This window comes from Ursus arctos, unplaced genomic scaffold (genome assembly GCF_023065955.2).
Source record: "Ursus arctos isolate Adak ecotype North America unplaced genomic scaffold, UrsArc2.0 scaffold_7, whole genome shotgun sequence".
Lineage (NCBI taxonomy): Eukaryota > Metazoa > Chordata > Mammalia > Carnivora > Ursidae > Ursus > Ursus arctos.
In genome coordinates, this window is record NW_026623089.1 from 66,391,825 (window position 1) to 66,402,371 (window position 10,547).

Below are 10,547 nucleotides of genomic sequence, written 5' to 3' on the forward strand. Positions count from 1 at the left end.
GAAAATGAGCAGACAAACCACAAACAGGGGAAAACTATTTGCAGAACATATATCTGATAAATGCTTATATTCAGACTATATTATTAATGAACTAATAAGAAGATAGAGAATTCAATTTTTAAAATGGACAAAATACTTGGACAGGCACTTCACAAAAGACGATATGCAAATGGCCAGTAAGTACATGAAAATATACTCACATCATTAATTGTTAGAAAAATGCAAATTAGGGGTGCCTGGGTAGCGCAGTCATTAAGCGTCTGCCTTCGGCTCAGGGCGTGATTCTGGCGTTCTGGGATCGAGCCCCATGTCAGGCTCCTCCGCTGGAAGCCTGCTTCTTCCTCTCCCACTCCCCCTGCTTGTGTTCCCTCTCTCGCTGGCTGCCTCTATGTCAAATAAATAAATAAAATCTTTAAAAAAATGCAAATTAAAACCGCAATGAATTATTATTACACACTCACCCAGAAGGGTAAAATAGAAAAACAATGACAATACCAAATGTTACTGGGGATGTAGAATGATTAGACTCTCATATCGGATGATGGAAGAGTCAAAAGGTACAACCAGTTTGGAGAACCATCTGGCAGGCTCTAGTAAAGTTAAGCATACAGCTACCCTGTGACCCAGCAGTTCCACTTCTAGGCATTTGCCCAAGAGAAATAAATGACCACCCACAAAAAGACTAGTATAAAAATATCCCTAAGAGCCTGATTCATGATAATCTCAAACTGAAAACAGCTCAAATGTCCATCAAAAGAAAAGTAGATTGTAAAATTATGGCTCAGTGCTCACTTCAGCAACACTTATGCTACAGTCGGAACAAGAACGATACAGAGATGGTGAGTATGGTCCCTGTGCAAGGATGACACGCAAATTTGCGAAGCATTACATATTTTTTGGATAAAGAAGATGTGATACACACACACACACACACACACACACACACACACACACTGGAATATTATTCAGTCATCAAAAAGAATGAACTCTTGCCATTTGTAATGATGTGGGTGGAACTAGAAGGTAAGCAAAATGAGTCAGTCAGAGAAACACAAATAGCATATGATCTCACTCATATTTGGACTTTAAGAAACAAAGCAGATGAACATAGGGGAATGGAAGGAAAAAAATAAAATAAGATGAAAACAGAGAGGGAGGAAACCATAAGAGATGTTGAACTCTAGGAAACAAACTGAGAGTTGCTGGAGGGGAGGTGGGGGGTAGATGGGGTAAATGGGTGATGAGCATTAAGGAGGGCCCTTGATGTAATGAGCACTGGGTGTTGTATGCAACTGAGGAATCACTAAATTCTACCTCTGAAACTAATTTAAGAAATTGTGGCATATTCACCCAATGGAATGCATAAAACAGTATTTTCTATATGATTTCATTTATGAAGTTCCACAACAGACAGAACTAATCATGGCAATAGAGGTCAGAAAATGCCTCTGGGTAGGGGGATGATAGATTGACTGAAAAAGGACAGGGGAGAACTTTCTAGAGCATTGGAAATGTTTGGTATCTTGCCCTGCAGATACAGTTGTCAAAACTCATGGTACTGATCCCTTAGGTTCTTTTTTATATTATTGTGTGTTTATTATATCAAAAGGAAGGGAGGGAGGAAGGGGGGAAGGGGAGAGGGCTGGCAGCCAGGCAGGCAGACACACGGTCTGCTCAGAGAATCTTGGGTGATTGCTTATGCCCAGAACATTGGTGCCAAGCTGGAAAGGGGTAGGAAGGGAGCCCTGCCCTGCTCACAAGCTGACTCCGACCTTTCCCCTCCCTTGGCAAAAGGGAAGCCTGAGTGATTCTATGCAGGAAGGACATGTGTGCCTTAGAAATGTCACCTTGATGATAGGTGAGACAGGGAGTTAGGCATCTGCTATGACCAGGGGATGTTACAGGAGATGATTTGGAGATTCCAGCTGGTTACAGGGGCACAAGCAATGTTATTTTTAGCCTCACCAACAGGAGGGAAGAGCATTTCTCTGGTTGCTAGGGAAATCATGCTCTTAGCAGTTACATCTTGGTTCCTAATTTAAGTCTTGGGGGAGAGAAAAGTCTTGGGGAAAACCAGAGAACTTTACAAGCCAGTGCTGGTATGCCTTGCCAGGACTGTATACCTGCCCGAAAGTGGCTGTTTTTCTCCTAATGTATTCGTGACTGTCACCATAGCAACCATGAAGCTGGACAATGCTGGGCCATCAGTGGAGAACTCCTGCTGGTTGCGGGATGAAGGTCAGTCCCGGAAGCCCTGTTCAGGACCAAAGGCAAGGGTTGGAACAGATGAGATACGCTGGTAGCCAGTGCAAGCGCCGACAGGTGGAAAGGTTGTAGGCAGAGGGTAATTTGATGGGTGCATAGGTTTGCTACCAGCCCTTCAGGGTCTTATTTCCTGTGGGGTAAAATCTCAAATCCTCTTGGCATTCGGCTAAAGCTTAGCATAGTTTCTTGGGCATTGTGCATTTAAAGTATACATTTGTCAAGACACTCAACTATAGAGGAACAAACTGATGGTCCCCAGAGGGGATGGGAGGGGGGAATGGGGAAAATAGGTGACAGGGATTAAGGAGTGCACTTGTCCTGGTGAGCACTGGGTGATGTATGGAAGTGTCGAATCATTGTCTGGAAAACTGTGGAAGCCAGGATTATGTGGAGAATGTCAACCAGGATAGTGCCTAGCACAGGGCTCTTCTCCAAAGAAGTTCAAGAGGGCGAGACATCCGGGGGGAGGCAGAGAGAATCCGGCACCCCAGCTGAGATGACAGGTGTGAGCCGTGACCTTGCAGAGATGGTTTCAACAGCGCGCATGAGACTAGAGAGGCACCATCCCCACCTCCCTCCCCATCTCTCCGTGGGAAGACGGTCCCAACAATCCCGTGAGGTGTCAGTGAGGACCCCTGGGAGAGGCCAGCAGCAGTGTAGACTTAACTTGAGTTCCATGCATTGAACATGGTTTTTCCCTCATGCCCGTGAAGGAAACAAGCCTCTGTTGGTTCTATTGTGCCTGGTTTTGTTTTCCTCCTCTTTTCGGGGTTATAATATCCTGGGTATCCTCTTCCCAGGAGAGAAAGGAGGGATGTTTGAAAGATGGCAAAAACGAGCCTGGGGGCCTTCCAGACTTGGTGCTCCTCTACACTGGATGCCTGAAGAGACAGACAAGTCTAGTTTGGAAGCTAAATTAAATGGAGAGGAGATTTAGGATGGCAGCTGGGCAGAGGAATAAATCAAATCAAATAATAAGACAAGCAGTTATCCAAGTGAAATGGGCTTACAACCCTGGATATTAATGAAGCTTTTACTTTAAACGGAGATGTTTAATCAAGCAACACTGATCCATATTGGGAGCTGGAGAAATTGTGGTGATTGTGTTGGGATTGTGCCAAAAACTGTTTGGCCGTGTTATCCTGTGTAAACAGGAGCGGCCGAGGAAGCCCCAGGCAGGGCGAGGGCTGCTGCGGGTGGCGGGGAAATCAACATGCTCCCTCCCCTCTTCTCGGGGCTGGTGAGAGCCCAGGTCCTAGGAACTGTGTGGAGCAGGAGGCTGGGCTGGGAAAGCCTCAAGGAAGGAGAGAGAGGTAGAGTGACAAGGGACACAGGCCACCGAGGAGGGAGATGCCACAGCATCACCCAATGCACATTTTTTTTCTCTCCTCTTATAAACACGATGCTAATGGTGGGGTGTGGATGGGGTCCCTGAGAGGGAAGGAAGAGGGGAGGGAAAGGCTGTGTAAGTCATGGTGCTTGGCCCTCCCGCCTCCCCCACCCCTACCCCCTGGGGGAAGTGGCCTGTAAATGACAGTACTCCTACTGGACCGTGGAGGTACTGGTGGCGTTAGTGAGGTAGACAGTAGGTGCTTCCAGGCAATGCTGCTTCTGGAGGGAAACATGCCCAAGTGAGCAACTTTCTGGAATCTCCTTCTCAGAAAAAGTTAGCCAGAGTGACAGCTTAGAATCTTGCATTTGAGAGTATGACCCAGACCCACAAAATAGAATGTTCAAATCAAATAATAAAATATGGTATGCTGTGTTATGCATTTTATAGGTCGCCTATGTATAAAAGAAAACGTATTTCCCCAGGTTCTTTTTAACCAAAGCCTTCCACTTCTCCAGGTGTGCACCTCCTAGGTCAGCACCAGCCCGGAAATCCGGGAGGAGTGTTGGGGGTGGGGGCGGGATCCTGGTGATGGTCCTTTCTGACGCCAGGTAGCTCACCTGCCTGGGGGTTGGGGAGCGTGCCTCTACATTCCTCCCCTCTTTGTCACCAAAGCTCTTTTAGACACTTCCAGGAGGGCTGGTCCCGGGAGACAAGAGAACGGGGAGCCTTTCGGCTGGAGAACCTCAGAAAGGCACAGGGGGACACACAGACATGGAGGTTTAACTGTGACTGAATTGAGGGAGACTGTGGTAAGGGCAGGAACTGTAGAAGGGATCGCTGGGGTATGTGGCCCTGAAAGGAATCCCAGAGACGGAGGGCCCCATGTTGCTTCTCCAGGTCAGCTAGTCTTGAAGAACAATCAGTAGAGAGTTCCATGGGTGGGATCACAGGGGTGGAGTCGAGACAGAGTCTTAGATTTTTAAAGTCAGAGTAGACATTTCAACCCTTTGATTTTACAGATGGGGAGACTGAGGCCCAGCATGGTAGAGGGTCCTGCATGTCTTTGGAAGGAATAAAATAATGCATTTAGTTTCCAGTAGAGCAGGGCAAAACTCGTTATCATTGGAGTGTTCTCCCCACCTCTGCCCCAAGCCAAAGTGAGGGCAGCTTTCCTCTCGGGGCTTCCTGGTCCCCGTCTCCCTCCTTCTGCCCAAGAGTCTTGTGGGGCTTTATTAAATATTGCTGCAAACACTCCCCCCATGGGCACTTGGGGTCTTTGTCCCCTTCTCTTGAATTGGAGTGGGTGACGACTCTTTTTTTCAACCTACAGAATGGCAGGAGTGGCTGGATGGTGAGGAGCGATGCTGTTTCCACGTCATTCGCTGGGACACTGGTTTTTGGAGCCCAGAGCCCACCATGCTGTGGGAAGCCCAGGCCCCACGGGGAGTCCGTGTCAGCAACCCCCATTGAGCCGAACTTTCCAGTCTACCCAGTCTAGGTATGGATGTGTGGGAAGTTTCCAGCAGGGAAACTTTCAGTAAGAGAAGACACCTGTGGACATTTCCAGTCGCAGCCATGGAAGTCTCTCCAGCTGTGGCCCCGATGTCAGGGAGCAGAGACAAGTCATCCCCGCTGTGCCCTGACACACAGCGTCAGTAGCACCAAGAATGGGTGTTTGACACCCTTATGTTTGAGGATGGCCTGCTAAGCAGCAGTCACAGCTGGACAGGTGTCAAGGTAAGACTGCCTGGGCAGTGACAGGAGAGCTTGGCTTAGCATTTGCGGAGGCGGAGGGAATTTTGGCAGTACTTTGAAGAATCACAGAAAAATGAGAGATGTTACTCTCACCTCTTAGGCTTTAATTGCTTTACAATATCGCATTCGGTCTTCTTACAGATCTCAAAGGGCAGGGTGATTCTGAAGAAGGGGAACCGACTCCTGGGGAGATCAAGTCCCAGTTGCCCGGGCTTGTACAGGAACACCTGGCGGAGCCCCTGGGCACGGGGTCTGGGAACCGCAATGCTCATGCCCTCCTGCCCTGCCAGACTGCCTGTCTGTTTGGTGGGGCTCTACTTCTGTGTGTCATGTATTTAAGCTTGAGGAATTGGAAAAGCCCGAGGGCCAAGAGTATGTTATGGTCTACTACCTTTATAGATTAAAAAAAAAAAAAATCACGGCCCCTGGGTGGCTCAGTTGGTTAAGCGACTGCCTTTAGCTCAGGTCTTGATCCTGGAGTCTCAGGATTGAGCCTCGCGTCAGGCTCCCTGCTCGGGGGGAGTCTGCTTCTCTCTCTGATCCTCCCCTCTCTTGTGCTCTCTCTTTCACTCTCTCTCTCTCAAATAAATAAATAAAATCTTAAAAAAAACAAAATAAAAAAATTCAGTAAGTTGCCAAAGATAAACTTGCAGTCTGTGTAGACACAAATAATACTCATGATGGTAATACAAAGGAATGTTGTTGAAAAAAGGGAACAGAAGAATTCTATGTAGGCCCTACAGGTGTTTGGAGGAAGAAGCATATAAAATGTGTCCCTTCCCCAGATAAATATGCTGATGTTCTAATCCCCAGGACCTCAGAATGTGACCGTATTTGGACATAAGCTCTTTAAAGAGGTGATTAAGTTAAAATGAGGTCATTAGAGTGGGCCCTCGTCCAACAAGATCTGTGTCCTTCTAAGAAGAAGAGATTAGGACCCAACACACACAGAGGGAGACCACGTGAAGACACGGGGAGAAGACGGCCATCTGCAAGCCAAGGAGGGCTCGGAACGAACCAACACCTTGATCTTGGACTTCAGCCTCCAGACCTGGGAGACAGTAACATGCTGATGTTCAAGCTGCCCGGGCTATGGTACTTTGTATGGCCGCCCCAAGAAACTAGATGGCTGCAACTGTACAGTTGCTCTAACTGTTTACAGTTCAATTGAACCAGGAGTCGCTAAAGCCCTCAACTTCCCGAAGAGTCTTTTTCCTAACCTTACTGCAAAGATGGTCAATGGCCTCTTAAGGGCAGAATAATGGCATGGCTTATGAATTCATGCCAGCAGCCCAGAAGCCACAGGGGGTTAAATCCTGTGGGCTTTGAGAAATAGTACAAGGAAGGCTACTTGCTATCACAAGTACTTTATTATTTCTTCTTTTGAAAATCTGCCGAGCGTATGTGTGAATTTTTCTCTCTATTTAGAGCCTTGTTGCGTCCAGAGGCTCAGCTGCTCTCCCGTGGCTGGTGGGGAGGGAAGGCAGGGAGGGAACTCAGCAACCTTGGCTGTGTATTTTCTCCGTTTTAACCACCCTGCCCACAGGGCCTCAGGCTGTGTGTGATGCGTGAAATCAGCCCTGTTAAAAAAAAAAAATCCCCAATTATATGTTCCCTTCTCCCTGGGGGAATGTGAATTTGGGGTTGATTTTTACCCTTGGGTTCAGTCTGGCCTCAATCTCTCTAAGCTCCCAGATCCCAGTGTAGCCACAGATGCAGAGGGCCATGGACATGGCCTATGGTATGGAGAGAACAAATATTAAGGTCCAGACATCTTCAGGCCCACCTACCTATTGTAATGCTCTGAACACGTAATGCAATTGTCCGCTAAAATAAGCCAAAGCACACGCTCTTTCCCAACGCTGACCCTGGAGCTATTCTGGGAGGAAAAGGCGAGCAGGCCTCCAGGGAGTGACTGTAGCCCCAAGCCTTTCCCTTTGCTCCTACCCCTGTGAGCCCCTTTCTTTCGGGGGCAGAAGAGTCAAGACAGGTGTGTGTCTTCCCTCCAGGGCTCACTGTGGGGTCTGCCACCCCCACTCACAGTGACTGCAGGGAGGGCGTGTTCCCTCGTGACTCTTCAGCATGATGGTGGTGATGCGAAAGGGCAGGATGCTTTGAGTAGCTCTGTCCCCAAAGCCCTTAGCCAGGCTAACGGCATCGTGCTCTCAGCACAGCCCACGGAGTGAAACTTGGCTTGTTCTCTCATTCAGCTGTATTGGAAGCTTGGGTTTGTTTTCTGTATCGTCTGTGTGGTTCCCCCCAAAAGCTGCATTTCGCACTTCGTGGATGGTTCCCCTGCTGCTGGAGCCACATCCCCGGACCCCGGGCACTACATCTTCTGCGCCCCTTCCATCCAGGGTCATGTCTCCATCTTCTCAGACCGAGGGTCCCAAGACTGTGCCTGGGCCCCTGCAGTGGGGAAGGCTACCCAGGGACAGAATCACCAGTCAGAGGAGTGATGAAGAACAGGAAGCCACAGTGGAACTTCGTCATGAGGCCACAAATGAGCTGGCTTTTCCATTTCAACATTTCATTTCAACACTTTATAACAGTTGCCTTAATTAAACCGGTAGAGAGTGCTCAGCTGAGAATGCTGACTCCCAGACTCTCAATTTCCTCATTCATAAAATGGGGATAAAGCGCGGATCTTGCATTAGGTTTTTGTTTTGTTTTGTTTTTTTGGCAAGAATTAAATAAGACAATGTACTTGGAAATACTTTGTAAGCTATAAATCATTATGCAAATATAAACATAAGTCATGATTATTAAAGAACTCTTTTGATCTTGAGAAACACTTGGGGTGCATAAGAAGAAAGCCACCTTCATATTACAAATTGATTTTTTAAGTAGGGTCCTTGCCCAGCGTGGAGCCCAATGCGGGGCTTAAACTCATGACCCTGAGATCAAGACCTGAGCTGAGATCAAAAGTCGGACGTGTAACCCACTGAGCCATCCAGGCGCCCCTGCATGAATAGATATTTTAAAAATGAAATAAAGTCTTTCTCTTCCTTAATATTTTGCCCAACTCATCAGAAAACTTAACTTTTATAGTAGTGCCATGTACCTTTGCTTCGTGTTTCTGCATGATTGTTTTCTAGCTGTCTCTATGGATGAAATGAGACGGCAAATAGAAATCAGCAAACGGTAAGGGCTATACACATTGAGGTGGACATTTAGTGCCTCAGTGCACTGACCACCCCCTCCACCCCCCCCAGGAGGGGCAAAGGTTGTCTTAAAACTCAAGTGGGTGTGAGTTCCTTTGGCCATAGAAATGGAGAGTGAGTCCCCCGACTGCTGGGTGTCAAGTAGCCAGTGTTTCTAGGATCTGTGCTTGGTGCTCTGAGTTTCTGTGATGGCTTCTGACTCACTGATGTCCTAACAAATCAAGTTCTCAGTCCTGCTGGCAACCTGGAGGTCTTGAGATGCATGGAGAAGCTGATCCCACCCGTGGGGCCTCCCCGCCTTACCATGTTGGGTGTTGGGTGCTATTTGTCTGGCCATGGAGCACATGCTGGGACTCGCGAGGAGGCATCATGTGGGCCCGCTAGAGGGGCTGGGTAGGGATTTGCCGCTCAGATGGAGGGTCCAGACCTACAAATCCAAGAGGCCAAGTGCAGAAGGAAGGGGGGTGAAGGCGTTGCCTCATAATTCCACACGGTAAACAGTGGGCAGGCAAAGTCCTCCGTCAGCTTGAGAAGGGGCTCTGGTCTTACCACAGATGCAGGAGGAGACCCACGGAGCTCTCCCATGGCCACTAACAGGTGTAGCCAGGCCAAGTTCGCCGCCTTGGCAGCCCCGGCCAACACCGCGACAGGTGTAGGCTGCAGTGTCAAAAGCCCTTTCAGGGATGTGGGGACAGAGCATGTCTTTGGCATCCATCTCAAGGAGGCCCCTCGAGGAACAGGAAGGAAGTAGGGTGTTTTCGTTGGGTTTTATTATTCTCTGGGTATTGGAAGGCCAATGGACTGACTTCAGCTCGTGGCCTGGTAGCAGGCCCTGGATGGTTAGGACAGAGGGACGGTGAGAGCCCCGCGGAGAACGCTCTGGGGTGTGGCCTCCGGATTGCTTAGCTTGCTCCCAGACTACCGTCTCTGGGAAGTAATAAGCCCTGCAGGGACAGTCCCTCCAGCGTCAGCAGGACCCCAGGTGTCAAGGCGTCAGAAAACAGAAAATAAAGGACAATGTTAATATGGTGGGAGTGTAGAACAGAACATTTTTTTAGGGAGGGTAAGGAGGAATCCTAGAGAATGTTGGCAGAGGGGAAATGACAGAGGGAGCGTGTCCAGGATGAAGGCACGGCTCGGCCGCTGTATCTGCTGCTGGGCGGCAGGCCCGGCCACATCTCCGGCGAGTCCCGCTGTCATTTGCTGACTGCTTTTCGGAAGCAGAATAGATGCAGGCAGGACATTTTCACACACCCATTTTGATTAAATGGCCATTATAGAATAGAAAACACGTTTTTTGTGGTGGGTAGTAAGATTTCAAACTCCAGCTAAGGCATATTTTGTGTGGGTTTCATCATTTTGTGTGTTAGTGAATAAATCAGCGGCTGCAACAGCTTTTATATTTTTTAAACTAGAATCGGAATATAGTTATGGAATTTTAAAGCTAGAAGTGCCCTAAGCATTACATTATCCAAGCCTGTCTTTTTTTTTTACACAAGGAAACTAAAGGTCAGAGATACTATGTGGAACACATTTAAAAATTTAGTATTGTAATTAGTATTAATTGCAACAGACAACCTTGACACTCACCCCAGCCCAGCGTCCTCTCCTCTGACACAGCTTGTTTGGCAGGGAGCATCAGGGGATGGATGAGGGTGACTATTCCACCCATCATTTAGTAAAAATAATCCTGAAAGAGTTCTTTTTTTTTTTTTTTTAAGATTTTATGTATTTATTTGTGTGAGAGAGACAGAAAGCATGCACAAGCAGAGGGAGGGGCAGAGGGAGAGGGAGAAGCAGAGCCCCTGCTGAGCTGGGAGCCCAACACGGAGCTTTATCCCAGGACCCTGAGATCATGACCTGAGCCGAAGGCAGACGCTTAACCATCTGAGCCCCTCAGACGCCCCCATGCTTTTTTTTTTTTTAATCGGAAATCTACTTTTTAAAATTGAAGTTCGGTTGACATACAATGTTATGTTAGTTTCAGGTGTACGACAGTGATTCTGCGATTGCTCAGTGCTCACCGTGAT

At 48.0% G+C, this 10,547-nt stretch overlaps 1 pseudogene; it reads left to right on the forward strand.

The window, feature by feature from the left end:
• Positions 1 to 784: 784 nt before the first annotated feature.
• On the forward strand, positions 785 to 897 carry LOC113259307 (U6 spliceosomal RNA; annotated as a pseudogene).
• The last annotated feature ends 9,650 nt before the right edge of the window (positions 898 to 10,547 follow it).